The sequence below is a fragment of the Struthio camelus genome, chromosome 6, assembly GCF_040807025.1.
Source record: "Struthio camelus isolate bStrCam1 chromosome 6, bStrCam1.hap1, whole genome shotgun sequence".
Taxonomy (NCBI): Eukaryota; Metazoa; Chordata; class Aves; order Struthioniformes; family Struthionidae; genus Struthio; species Struthio camelus.
In genome coordinates, this window is record NC_090947.1 from 32,948,739 (window position 1) to 32,964,025 (window position 15,287).

Consider the following 15,287-nt stretch of genomic DNA (forward strand, 5'->3'; position numbering starts at 1 on the left):
ACTCTGATCAGCCGTTTTTGTTTTTTTTTTTTTTTTAAAAAAAAGAACAGTAAAAAAAACCCATACCATACGCTAACACAGAAAGGAAAAATTCCCGTAGAGCAACGCTTCCCATAAACTCTTCACTCGAGTGAAGAGTTAAGAATTGCTTAAAGCATGCAACGCTTGCGAAGTAGCGCTGGCCAGAGGTGCCACAGCACGGACGCCGTGCCCCGCCGAAGGGGAAGCGCCCCCGTCTCCGCCGGCAGGGGCCGCGCTCCCCGCCGCGGCTGGCCAGCCCCGTATGCAAATAGCCGCCCGCCTGGCGCAAAGCACTCTGGGTTCCGCCCCGACGGCCGACAAAAAGGCTTAAAACTGAGCAGGGAAGATAAAGATATGGCAGCGCGGCCGGCGGCACAAGCTCGGAGCGCGCCGCCGAGCTGGGCGGCGGGCGAGAGGGGGCCGGCGGCGCGCTGCCCCTCACCCTAAGCTTAGCTGCTGTTGCCTTTCCCTTACGGCAGACGCGCGGGGGTCCCCCGGCAACCGTCCTTATCTTGGGGTTGCGCGGCTGCTCAATGAACGCGTGGTGAGAGCAGCACTGCTAACGCCTTAGCAACACGCAGCGCCCGCCGCTCTGCGGCGCGGCGCAATTTTTGGAACCGCTGCGCCCTGCCCAGCGCCGTGCCATTCGCGGGGAACCGCCCGCACCGAGCCCCTCTGGCCGCCAGGGGCCGCCTGCGCCTCGGCTACGCCCGGCACCTCCCGGCCGCTGCGGGCGGGGTCTCCGAGGCGGCCGCTGCGGGGGCCGGCCCCTCCGCGGGGCATCGCCGGGTACTGCCCGAGGGGCGAGCGCTACACTTGTGTCCGTCAGACCAAACGGGGCTGGTATTTCCTCCCCACCACCACAAGGGGGGGAAAAAAAAGAGTGAGCCGTTTCGGCTTTGGACTTCCTATACACAAACGCCAGGTCCCCACCTCCCCCTCCATCCCTATTATTGTGTTTTTCTCGAGCAGGAGTAACCTGGATGGAAATGAACAGCATTCCTAACAAAGAAATACGCGATAGGAAGTAAATTAGCTGATATATGTAGGCTCACAGACAAGAGCAGCATTACCATGAAGCCTGTTATGCTACTGTATATACCAAAACCCTCACATATTAAATCATTCAATCATTGTTTTAACTCTCCTGCTGCAGTTGTTACAGCTGCTGCAGTTGCTCTGCACATTCACGGCCCATAACCCAACCTTTCCACCTCTGCTTGTTATATGGACTCGCTCCAAACTCAGCCACAGAACAGCAAGTGGGGTATGAACAGTGTGCAAAGAAAATAGCTAATTTTATGAAAAGTCTTTTAAAAAAAAGCTTCCTAATATAAGCCCCTGGATCCTGCCTTCTCCTTAGTTTCCCACTTAGGCAACTATAGCTTCTCCAAACAGCATTCTTCCAAAGTAAACAGCTCCTTTAAATGTGTCATTTTTAATTCAACACAATTTACAATGTGCTGTCAAAATCTAGGATCAATTAACACACCAAAGGAGAATTTCCTCATGTTTTGGTAAACTCTGGCTCCTATTCACATTCATCTTGCACACTGGATTTACTCTACCACAGATAAATGCTCAGGCATCTTCAGAGCCTGCTGCCTTATACCCAGTCATTACCCACTACTCTGTCCTTTCACTCTCAGGTCCTTCTCTTTGGGGTACAACAGCAGAGCCCCAATAGGAGATGATTTTTTTTAGATCCCCATTAGCTAAAAGATCAACTGTTTTTAAAAGAAGTCACCAGAAACCTGAAAACAGGTCATTCACAGCTGTCTGATCAGAGTCACAACAGCATCCTGCATTAAGAAACAAGTGCTGAATGCAATTACTGAGGTGTGCCCCAGGGATAAGTCTGATCCCTAGAGAGGAAAGGATCCATCTCTTCTTCAAACCGCCTGCCAGCAGGAAAGAGCGAGAGGAACTCATCACTCAAATATTAAAAGAAACACACACGCAGTACAAACATACCCAATCACCCTGCAGTCTGCCCCCAGGATCAGACCACAGAGGAAGTCTCCCAAGACTTTTAGCTCTCCATTTCTTTAAGCACAACAGCAAATTAAGCACAATAATTATAGTGGTGGTTTGGGCAGCTTTTTTTTTTTTTTTTTTTAATTAAAGGAAAAGGGGGCAACTATTATTCCCAGCCAAGCTGGATTCATTTATCACACCTGATTTGCCACCCGCCTCCGAAACTGCTGACAGTCAGAGAGGTGAAAAGTTGAAATCCTATATGATTTGAGAGCTCCAGTGGAACCACTAGCAAGAGAGACTGATAACACTGAAAATCCATTGCATGACTGGCAAATGAGGAAATGAATTCCAGCCCTTGTTGCACTGGATTGAATACAAAAAACACACACCCCCCAAAGTAGGGCCCTTTGCCAGTAGCATGCAGAAGCACAGGAAAGCCAGCTCTCTGCACAAAATTCAGGGTAACACTAGAGTACTGGTAACTAAAGAGCTATTCACAGCCTTTACATCCACGCAGGTCTTGCTTCATGCTGTCTGAGCAAGGTAGGGCTCAATTCCACTATCATCACTAACAGCACAGAGTCTCAGCCTTCAACCAAGAGAAACGTGGAGTCAGCTACTGCTGCTCTTAGTCCTCTACCTTATATAGGATCCCAAGAGGGCAAATCTCAGATCTTCCGCACAGATCTCACTGCGCAGAAATAGAGTGGCACTGTTCTAGTCCTGGGGCTCAGCAGCTTTGCCTATTTTGCTCCAGAGCTTCCTCAAGCCAGTCAAAACAATTTGTGCCATCCAGAATTCAGTTCAATTGGCATCTCCTGCTGCTTTGTAACATCTTAAATGGTACTTTCCATAGGAGCTAAGGACTGTCAGAAAGCCCTTCTCCTGCCTCCCTCCAGTCGCTGGGTTTCAAGGCACCATCATTCCCAGTGACCAAGGCTCTTGCTAGTTCCCAAGAATGCAATATAACTTCTCCCAGTACTGAAAAACTGTTTTTACAGGTCATCAAAAATTACTTCAAAGAACTCAAAGCATACATCCTTTAATACCTGGGTGGTGTTGAAAGGCCTACAGGCAGCTCCACATATCAGAGATGAGGCACAGCCTACCATCATCTGGTCTAAAAGTAAATGCTCATGAAACACGGCAGACAAACACAAGAGCATCCTGCATAGCTTAAAGCAAGACACACTTGGACGCACTCTCATAAAAGCGCAAGTAAGACAGCAAGCTGCACAATCCAATACCATGAACTTGCTGGAATGAGCCAATCTTGAGCTACCCCACAGGCTGCACTAACGTGGCAGCTCCAGGCTGTGGCAGAAGAAGAGCCACTTCCTCTGAGAAGGAGGAAGAGAAATGCATGCACTGTTTGTAGGCTACAAAATCCTGTGTCCCTCCTAGGGAACGGGTGATGGGCTGAGCAGCACCTTCCCATGGGCCAGTTTCACTCTACTGGCTTCCTGCTGGACCACAGGCACAGGCAGCTCAGAAACAGAACAGGAGGGCTGGAGATCTGGTTTCTATCTCGGCTTTGTCACCAGCTTGCTTTGTGCCTCAGTTTTCTTATCTGTAACACTGCAGCGACACCATTTGGCTACTTCACTTCGGGATCTGTCTGTGAGCCTTTTCTGGAGGAGGAGGACAGACTTAAATCTTAGGCCAAGTGTGAAAAATTTTAAGAGAAGGTCATGCACCTCACAGAATTTAACCACAGAAACAATTTTTTCTTTAATATCTACTTAGATAACCTTTTGGATTCAGTTGCTAAAGCATAGAGAAGAGCTTATTTACCTCAAGTAAACTTAATGTATTTGTGAAGAAAGGAGAACTTTTCCACATTACACTGAGAAACTTCAGGCAAGCACAGATTCCCACACACTCACCAATCATCGTTTATCTTACTACTTGATTATTTCATCTAAAGCAGTTCTAATTCTTCAAGGCATGAAATATCCACCACAACTGAACTGGGCACCCAAGACAGCAACAGCTAAAATTAGATGACATTTGCAAATTTAGTTTTGAAGTCAGGTATATATTTTGGGTCAGGATAGCAATAAAAACCCCCTGGCAGACAGACAAACATAAAGTTCGCTTATGAAACGCTGACTCCTCTTTCCCACCCTCACACCAGCATAACCACATTCACACTGGAGGAAGTCTCTCATTCTGCCATTCCAGCACAGTTAACATTTAACATTTCAAGGCAGAGTCGCATCTATACGGGAACATCAGAGTATTGCCCCAGCCAAAAGTTCCCAGCATGCACACAAGTCATGTGCAAAGCAGTGTACTGTACAGAAGAGCAAAAATAACGCCAACAAACAAAAAAGCGACAGTAGCGCAGCTGGTTTTACAGCATCTTGTGTATCGAATAGACACGGAAGTAAGGGCTGAACAGGGGAAAGAACCCAGGAATACCAATTTTGAGTCTTTCTCTGGAGCCATGGGATACCATCCATTCTAAGACATCAAGTATTTCACAGACACCGCCTTTAAAATCCACAAGCAATTTTCAACGCTGGGCCATTGATTTGTCATTTAATACCACAAGGCCTTTAAGAAAGCAGCTGCTTGGTTTGGATATATGAGCCTTTCTACTGGAAAAGGGGCCGCAGTCTCTTGGAACGCCTTCCCAATGGAAAAATGCTCCTTATATTTCTCATCATTCATACAAAGATTCTAAGTCTTCTATGGGATAGAAAATTAAATTTCTAAGTGGAGCGATCAGAGTGATTTTTTTTGTTTTACACGATAGGCCAGCCATCTGCTTTGGATTTAGAAAAATGGGGGAAACAGTTGCAGAAACTTTTCAGAGGGTTTTTCCACCCTGATACATGGCTGATCAGAGTTAATTCTGCTCAGAACAAGCAGTTACACAAAGCAGCACTGTATCAAGCGTTAAACAGTACCCAGGGCTGAGAACACTCCCAGCAGATCATGAGCTTCACTGGCCCTCTGGCCCTCCCTAGCCAGGGGGCCAGCTCCTCTACATCAGGAAACATCAGCATTGAGGGTCTCCTTGCAGCATAGCATGCAATTGTTCAGCAAGTCAGAACAGCAACGCACAATTAACAGACCTGGCAGGATTTGAACCACACAACAGCTTTCATCTCTACATCACTTTTCCCAGTCTCTCATCTCACACCTGAAAGCCTTTCCTCCTATTCTGGCAGTACGTCTTGCTCTTCCTTCTCCATCACTGAATCCCTCCCCCGCTGTATGATGCCCTATGAAGATGGCATGTGACAGCAGTCATCCCTAAAGGTAGCAAAGACCAGGCTGCTCATGCTGCCCATGCAGTGCCATGCTCTCAAGGGAAACCCCAGGAGGTACTGACTGCCCTATGTATCTCTGCCCAGACTAGTTCCCAAATCTCTGCTACCTGCAGGGCTCCCCTCAGTCCAAGGCTCTGCCCAGCATCATCTAGTAACTGTGTTTTCCCTGCCCCTCCACACCAACACCACCCTGCACTCCTGCGATGACACAAAACTTGCTAGTCAATTGACTTTGCCTTCTGTCCCTAGGATGACAGCTAGTACTACGGTCAGGTGCCCACACCAGTCCCAATCATCTGGGCCTCCAGTAAGTGCTTCATTTTCACCGCAGAAGGAGCAACAACTTCCCACAGGCCTTCAGGGGTAGAAGAGCAGGGAGAATTATAGCCAGCCCATACTCTTAACACGCTACTGCACTAACACAACCTGGACCTCAGAGCATTTTGCAGCTACTTTTAAACTACTGCTACAAGCAGAAATAACTGTCTATGAATTAAGGACCACTGCTCACCCCAGATTTCATGGGAAGGGGTTTATGTGATGCCAACTCACCCAACCTACAATGGTGAAGCACACTGTGCAACAGTGATGAAGGACAGTAATACCCATGAGACAAGTGCTGGACTGACAGAAATGGCTGAACCAAAACACCCAGTAAAACCACCAACACTTGTAAAATGGGGGGGGGAGAGGGGGGGGAGGGGAGTGAACTGACTGGAAAATTCTTCTTCATTTATATACCTGGGAGCACACGAGCAACTCAAATAATGCAAAGCTCTACAATGGAGTAAGTTCCAGAAAGACTAAAGCCATAAATTCGGGGGGGGGGGGGGGGGGGGATGGGCAGCAGCAGAGAGATTTTAAAGAGTCAGGAACAATCACTACAGGGATGTATTCTTGGAACTACTGTTAAGCCACAGGGGCATCTGGCTTAGGCAAAACAAAATACCTCTAAAAGCTCATCCTGGATCCAGTAAAAACAGAAGAGTTCTGTCCTGATAAGAGATGGAGACTTGGTAAAACACAACCAAAATTCAAATAAGAAAAAGCAGTGCAGAGCAAGAAGGTATTGTTGTAGATATCCCAGCAAAAACAGTTGGGGGCACTTAGGCGAACATGATCACTCTGGAGCACTGACACCTGTTTCTAGGAGAGCTGACAAGGATGACCTGGATGAAGACCCTGGGAAAGAGTCAGCGCCCAGCCGTGCTGCTCCCTACCCTGCTGAGTTCCTAAGAATAAATTCACCTTCCTTCTCAAAGATCTTTCATTGGTCCTTGGGTGGTCGCACACAGGCAATGAGAGGGAGCAGCATGTAATCACGGGGCTCTGTCTAAAGGACACCAAGGAAATCACAAGTTGCAGAGTCACTGCTGTGGAGCACAGGTGGCTTTTCTAGCCTTCGCAAGGTCAAAGCTCCAGACAGTACAGCAGGTAAATCACTAGCAATGCAAACTACAGTCAATGCTCAAACAGCTGGGGAAGCAGTGCTTGTGTACCACAATCAGGAGACAGTGTGGTGGAAGGCAGAGTCCCAGTTTCAGTCCCAGCTTCCTGTCTCAATATCCCAAACAGCACTGAAAACCAGTGGCAGCAAGCACTGTCTCAAAAAGTTAGCCCTGCTTTTGCAGCTCCTTATGGGTATGGATATCTGCAAGATAATACTCAGTGTCTTCACATAAAACAGCATCAAAACAAAATCAGTGTGACCAACTAGTATTACAATTTGCTTCTTCACCACAAAGCAGTTAGATGTCCCCTTAGTCACAAACACTGCCACCACTCTGTGCATTATAGTCACTGCCAGCTGAACACATACCTTTACCGCCAAGTCCTGAGCCAGTAAAGAAAAATGGATCTAACTCCGGGGGCAATGATGAGATCACACCTGTGTATGGCTGGCTGGAAATCTGGCCCTTGAACAAGCTTGTAGCTTTGGCAACAAGTTGCACTTCAGGAGCACAAGGCAAAATGAAGCAACGCGCAATGAGTACTAGGCCACACCTCGCAGAAAAGCAATAAGAACGTTAGTTAAAAAAAGAGAGACACTTCAATGCCCTGTTTTGCTCTTTATGGGAAAACTGAAAGCCCTTATTATGGCAACCAGTAAATTGCTAGTATAGCAGTGTGCCTTATTAACAACCCAGCTTGGTTTACCTAATAAGGGGGCTTTCCCCCCTGCTCCTTAGCCGCAAGAGCCCGCTAAAGTACACAGGGAAAGTGAGCAATCACATTTCTAAACTGCCCTTAGGCAGAATCATATTAGCTGAGGCAGCTTAAAGCTCCTAATACAGAAGCGCTGACTAACTCCATCTCTAACATCCACAGGAATAGAAAGCGGTCAGTGCATTTGAAACCAAAACAGAACTGTTTCTGAAGATTTAGACAGCACCTGAAAAAAACAAAGCAGCAAGCAACCTGCTGGATAATCATCTACAATCCTCTCTGCTCCCTTGGGGCTCAAGAAGGGTAGCGAAAATTGCAAGCATGCTTGAGTATTTAATTATTGAGTATTTTATTACTCAAGCATGCTTGAGTAATTAATTAACGACTAGTTTCCATGCTTGCAAATATCTACACTTCCAGGTTGGTTAAAAGATTACACCTTGCCACATAAACTTGCATGAGGGACAGCAACACTAGCATCCAGAAAAGCAGTGACAGCAGGCCATGCAGACAGCCTCCTGAGGGGGGCACCAAATAGGTGCAAACTCAGCCCAGCCCAATCAGCTGCTAGCGCTGCTGGTCCTGTCAGCCAGGGAAAAAGAGCTGTGGGGTCTGTTGGGAAGGCCAAACACTCATTGTGGTTAGGAGTCTGCAGAAGCTGAATTGCGTAGGGTAGAGGGTACATACCGGACGCTGACATCTCTTGCTGGACTTCAGCTAACAGCTTTTTTTCCTTGCCATATTTGGGAGGAAAAGAACACATGCAATTAAATGTGCAATAGCATTTTCAGTAGCCACCACCTTTGCAAAACTCTGGAAACACCCTTACAGCCTGCAGCTTCCAGAGAAGCTCCCAGCCCTGTGCAATCAGACTGCCTGCTCAGCATCTCCAGCTCCGCTCGCTGGAGAATAGACTCCAGAGACGACCATAATCCACAACCACCTAGTGGCACAAGAACAAAGATCTCTACTAAGAAAAGGAAAATAAAGTTTCAAGATGCCTTTGTTAGCTGCAGGAGTATCAGAAGCAAGCTACACAAAAACAGTAGGCAACAAAAGTGGAGAAACGGACAGACAGAGAAAGGACCACAGCTGGCAGGAGGGAACGTTTCCTCCGTGGAGAGAGCCATCACTTCAGCGGGAGTCTTATTCCTGCACAGCTGCTTTAGTCCACTGAAATCTTTTCTTACCCTTAGAGGGGCTGCTAGACAAGCCCTCAGCAAATAATGCAGCATGGTTCAGAGTCACTGTGCTATGGGGTATGAAATCTCCAAAACGAGACGGTAAAAGCTGAAGCTCTGGCCACCTGGTCATGCAGAAGGCCCATAACATCCTCTCACCTTAAGGGTAATGGCTGCAATAGCCTGCCTAAATTCCAGCTTTGATGATTTCAACATCCTTTGTCTGAAGAGTCCATTCTTCACTTCTGTTGCTAAAAACTGCTGTAAAGTTCTGGCATTGAAGAGCTCTAAACAATCAAGTAAATAAGCTACTGATTTTATAGCTTCCGAAGAGCCTCAAAAGTTGAATCCTTTAGGAAGAGCGCTAAGTACTGGAGCTGGAAGAAAAGGTGAAAGTCAGACTGCGTTTAACAAATACAGAAAATTATTTTTAGGTAGTTATTCTTTAAGAGGCTCCCTAAGCTCTTCTCACCTGCAACCATAAGACAATACAAATCTGCAGCCAAAGGAAATCACTTCTTACTGGCAGAGTGACACAACCCACAGGACAAGGCTAGGAGAGAGCTGGCCATCTCAGGAACAAACATAACAGCTCAAACAGGAGAATCCAAGTGAAGTTTTCCACACAAAAACATGCTCTTGCAGCATAGTCTATAGACCTTAAGGTAAGTTTTACATACCACAGGCCTAGGAAGTGCTATTCATAATTCAGGGACAGCTCTTCCAGTGCCCAGTACCACAAGACAACAGGGCTTTAAAAGCTGGGATGACAAAACCAAAAGTCAGGGTTTCAAGAGATCTCAGAACCAAGTCAACCCTGACACTCCAGAAAAAAGCAATTCCGCGGAGGAGCACAAAGCAGCTGGCCTCCTAGGCTAAGCAACGTTGCTTTCCAGTGTAGATGTAACACGTGCTGCCCTTTCCGTGCGGGCCTAACCCTGCTCCCGTTCCCCAAAGCCAGTGAAGCTGCAGCAGCCTAAGCAGTAGTGGGAACCTCCACCCCATGGCACTAGATGACAAGGCCTTCCTTCATGTAAGAGCCTTGGAGAGGAGAGAATGCATTTCAAACACCTCCATGATCCATTTGGAGTTCAAGAGAGTACAGATGAACCTTGAACGCATGGGTTAAAACACTACTCAATCTCTTCTACACTAGTGAGCTGTGCACCTGAGCTCGAACTCAGAATCTACACCTTTCATAAGACTGATCATGGCTCATACAACAGGAATTCTGCTTCTGGAGCAGAAGGAAAGCAACTCTTGACACTTCTTACAACATACTGATCAGTACTGTCAACATAGGTCACTGCATATTGGGAACTACTGGCTAAAAGTTAACTAAATGAGTTTCTTATATCATTCTCTCTCAAAGCCTCCCTCATACTTGTTTAAAGGCTTTTTTCCCCCCCCCATGCACAAACATCCTCAAGAGGAAAAGCTTCCAGCGGTTTATCATCAGCATCACTTGCAGTGGTGTACCAGTGGTTCCACTTTTAGCTGGAGAAGAAACAAGGGGGGAGGGGAGCACAATCACATACACAGAAAACCAAGTGCCACAGAAATACAGAAAGGGACAGTCCCAGCCCTGAACTGCTAATCTGAGCACACCAGACCCATTAGCAGGCATGAACCAGTGCCTGTGTGCAAGCTGGACAGCTGTGACGGCACAGTGCTCTACTTGAGCAACTATGTCCTCCTGTAAGGGCACAGGGTTCTTTGACTGACAAGTGGAACATAACTGGCCCAGGCCTAGCACCAGGCTAGCCTCATTGTACAGCTTCTGGCTTAGCATTTCACCAGCTCAGTGCTCTAATCTGCCTATCCCCATGCAGACATCTCACAATTGCAGCTCTCATAGGTCTAGCTCTTAGTACAATCCTTGATTAATTTAGGCATGATTTTTAGTATCTTTTAACATCTAGCAATAGGTTATCTACAAAGAATCTAATCTCTCCACCTGGTCTAGCAAATAGCAATCAGAAAGAAAGAAAAAGACAGATTTAAATCCTACCTATTTGAAAAGTAAGTAATGCTAACTTTGACAGCAATGCTTTCCACAGGCTCCAAAATAAGCACCACATGCTGCTAGCACACAGGAAGTTAGCATTCTTCTCTTTCCTAACTACGTTCCTCTCCTGAACTCCCTCTGACCTGTGTCTATCCCTTTGCCTTTTTGGCTGCCATTCTGTTGAGATCTGGAGCAACAGCTGAAGCATCACTCTGCTGAGCCCCCACAAGAGAATACTACATCTGTTTTCCTGCCTCAGACTGAAAACAGATGCCTTTTTAGTCATTTCCAACAGATACCCAATTACATGACAGAATAGTGAAGTACAGCGCATCTCCATTAGGGCACACCCTTGGGCCACAATTGTGCACGGCATGCTGTCAGAAACCCAAATAGATTTTGCAATCTCAAGGCAAGCTACCCATCCCACAAACATCTAGGGCCTGCAAGACACCTACACACAGGCAAGGGCTGATCTCTTGCCTTGGCATTTACAGACTGCAGATGTCTGCAGAGCCGTTACGGAGCAGAAGAACACATGCTACGTGCTAGTGCTGCAGGTCAGCTGCAGACTTGTGGCTTTTCTAACAAGCTGACTGGAAAATCCATTTGTATACATACAAGACTCCAAACCATCCCATTCACCTGATATTCCAGGTCAGAAATGGGTGACAGTCATTGCCACAGGACAGTTGTTAAGCCAGTCTTCCTGGAAAGAGTTATACTGGTTTTGCATAGTCCTGCTGGAAATCCACGACTTTTTTTTTTGTAAAAAAAACAAAACAAAACAAAAAAAAAACCACTACTCTTGCAATCGGCACCCACATAAGCACAACCACAGGCAGACCGACACGAGCCATCTGTCATTATAGCTGGTTCAAGATTCAACCCAAGAAGACATGGAGTTGGGCTAAGACTAGTAAGACTCAGCTCTGCCACTACCCATACTACATCTGTTTCTGTGTCTAAAGAACTCCAGTCTCAAGAACTGTTAAATACTCCACAGAAGTCACTGAATTCCTACTCGGGCTGGGAGGGGGGTGTGGGGGACGACAACGCACAAAGGCCTCCAGCAAAGCAAAGGGAATTCCTCATCCTGCATTGTCCAGAGGAGTCAGCTTTTTCTTGAAGGGAAGAAAACAAGCTGTTTGAATAGCTGACAGCACAAGTGAAAAACCAACTGGAAAATTATAGGGACAAACCACACACGTTTTGGCTTCTGTATCCAATTCTAAACACACATTTAAACAAGTCAAACAGTTCCTGTCAATACTCTAACATCTCAACTACACTGGAAATAAAAACCACTCTCAGGCTGGGAATCCCCAGATAAGCATCCATTAATTTAGAGGCGTCCAAGAATTCTTGCGGATTAATACAATAAATTAATTCACCATTTAACTAAATCATTAGCTCTTGGAGTAATTATTTTAAATAGAACTCTTAGGAAACAGAAATACATCAGAGGAACATAAGCTGTAAATGTAGTACAGGAAACCACACTCAGTTCCAGCGCAGGCTATACAAATAGCTGACACCCTGCCGCACAGTTAACTGGGCTGGTGCCTGAAAAGGGTCCTAAGGAAACGGTACCTCCTGAGCAGGTTCTGCTCACCTTTCACATTTCTGAACATTTTCATCATGTTGTTCTTCCCTTCTCAACTCCATCACTATTTTCAAAACACTAATTAAACTGAATCAGATGTTTAAATAACGAATTTAACTGTGATTAAAAGAAATAGTTATCCTGTTTTATCAATTCTGTCATTTTCTGAGAGAGGTTTACTCGCATTGGCTACTTGTTTTTCAACTCAAAACAGTCTAACTTTTTGCTGAACAGGAAACAATAGCACAGCATACCTTTATAAAAATTCAAAAATTAAGAAACTGAATATATCTTAAAGGAGTTTGCGTCATACTTCAGGCCAACGTTTTTGGGTTCTTTTTTTTTTTTTAACTGCACAAATCTGAAACAACACTGAAAGAATAGTTTTAAAGAATAATAATTATCTGCAGGATGTAGGTTACATTCCCCTTAAAAAGGGGAAGGAGACAACATTTTTCTAAACGATTCCTTTCAATTAAAATCAATTGCTTTTATTAAAGAAACATAGCAATACTTGCAATTAGTAAAGGAATTGACTCAACTCTCCCCAGTCATAACAAATTCAAAGATGAATTTTTTTATTTTTAAAGTTGCCATGAGATTCTAATGGAGGCCTGGTAGAATTTTCTAAAGCACAAATTAGGTGCCAGTTTAAATAAATACCAGCAGCACCTGGGGGTATCAAAATATCTTTAAAAATGAACCCTTCACATCTTTGAATTTTTATGCTTTTTTTTTTTTTTCATTCATTCAGGTTGGAAGTTAAGTAAGCCTTCCTGTTCCTGTAAATCCAAAAGGTATTTTTTGACTTTGAAGCAATTATTCCAAAAAAAAAATCGAAAAGAAAAAAAAAACCACACGCTGGTATTAAGTTTCATCTTAACAAATAAGGCTACATCTTTATGCATAAGTATGGTCATAAGAACTGCAAGAACCAAGACCTGATGCTTTGTAAAAACTGAAGACAGACAGACGATGCTGGACATATCATGACATTATTAACCTGACCAGAAGAGGACTGCAGGCATGTTTCCTCCCATCCCATCCAGCTCTGCTGCAGATTCTGTATGACATTAAAAGATACAACAGCTTTTCAACCTTTAAAGTCAGAGTAGGGCCCACCAATAAAGTAAGGTTAGAAGGGACCTCTGGAGATCAACTAGCTCAATCCTCTCACACAAAATCAGATCAGGTTGCTCATAGCTTTATACAAAGCTTTTTGTTTTACCAGATTCTTAAAGTGATTTCAAGAACATGAATTTTATGTACTCTAGTTAGAAACAGTCCTTTCAATCTATGACCGAGTTTAATGAGCTTCTGTGTCACCACCCAATAAGATCTTGCTGGCTTGACTGCAAAATAGCATAATGGGGGGGGGGGGGGGGGAGAGAGAGAGAGAGAGAGAGAGAGAGAGAGAGAGAGAGAGAGAGAGAGAAGGGAGGTATTTGGATTTTTTTGTTTGTTTTTAATCATTCTCTAAGGACAGTAGTGAAACCAGGTGACTCTGTCATCCCAGAGGTTCTAGCTGCATGATCTGATCCATGACAATCTTTGTATTTCAACACAATTTCATGTGGGTATGGAAGCCCCACGACAGGATCAGGCAGCAACGTTAGCACGTGTGTGCACATGCATATGTGTCAAGTTCAAATATCGCTATGTGTAGCAGGAACTGGTACGTTCTTTTCAGCAAAGAAGTGACACTGGGCTTTCAGTTTATTTATTTAGGAGTTGTTTTCTTAGCTTGACAACATTGATAAAAGTAAAAAGTTCAAAGTCACACACAGTGATAGGCTCCAATTACTATTCCTCTCTTCATCAGTCTGTGTCAACAATAACTTTGTTCAAAGAGAAGGAGGAGGGATCACTGCAAGTCTTTTGCGGTCTATGGCACAGAGTCTTTCAGAAGAATAGGAGAGTTCGAGTTTCACAGATAGCGAGTATGTCAGACTAGAAAGCATCATTTAAGGAAAGGAGCGTATCATTTAAGATAAGGTAACGCCCAAGGATAACAGAGAAACACAATATGCTTTCCTGATAACACTGCTTGTGGTACAGATTAGAGATCCAATGGCTGCTTTTTCTTCAGCACAGACCATTGCAACTTAAAAAAAAAAAAAAAAACACAAGCAATTCAGCTGACAAACTTGCCACAAAAGGAACAACATTTGGCTACTCAGGAAGGGAATACGACTACACTTACGTCCCCTTAGTGTTGTTTATTCCCTTCTGTAAAACTGGACTAATAGCACTTTCCTATATCCTGGCAACATGGAAGTATAAACTGATGTTTTTCAAGAGCTTTCATATCCTCATCTGGAACTAGAGAGCATTATTGCTATCATAAACTTGTCACGGTGAGGTCTAGCAGTACTGGCTGTATCTCGAAAAGAAGTATTATTTGGCTACTTCATATACATATGTCTGCAGTGTTGGGACTGTGCCAGCATGCAGTCCAGTTACAAAGTTTGACCCAAGATCTATATATGCAGAAAAAAATCCATGCAGAGCTGCTCAGTACGCTCACATCACCATTTAAAGGTATTTCTCCTCCCTCCTTGAAAGGATTTAACTCAAAATATTTTGAAAGCATACATATACATTCTAATCCTTGTCTTCAGATTCATATATCAAAGATGATGCCAAAAGCACAGAGCAATATGGAAGCAAAGCACACACTCTTCATTAACTCTTTCTTTAAAGAAAAGGGCTACAAGCTATGTGGGCCCCGCACTCTGTTTGGCGCACCTTGACTTTTAATCCACCAAAAGCAGAGAGTTCAGACTTGCCGCTCTGGGTGAAATTCTGACCATCAGTCTAGCAAAACTCAGGTCTTGAAACCAGGTCTCTGTATTCAAGAGCATTCTCCCAAGAAGCAGAGAGCATCAGCAGCCACTATACGTTTCTTACCATTTGACTGTAATCTACAGACCTTTAAGATCACCTCCACTGCATTAGGAAGGAAAAAAAAAAAGTACTAACTAAAAATCTGTTTGTGGAATTGTTATTTCCGTTTACTAGCTACACTGCCTAATCTTGAAAGA

General features: G+C 44.8%; 1 protein-coding gene and 1 non-coding gene across 2 annotated transcripts in view; one reads left to right on the forward strand and one right to left on the reverse strand.

Annotated features, from left to right (window-relative positions):
* CLASP1 (cytoplasmic linker associated protein 1) overlaps positions 1-15,287 on the reverse strand; it is a 191,659-nt gene that overhangs the window by 137,998 nt on the left and 38,374 nt on the right. The window lies entirely within an intron of this gene.
* Positions 522-640, forward strand: LOC138067731 (U4atac minor spliceosomal RNA). The gene has a single exon (XR_011142109.1). It is a non-coding gene; the product is annotated as a U4atac minor spliceosomal RNA (small nuclear RNA).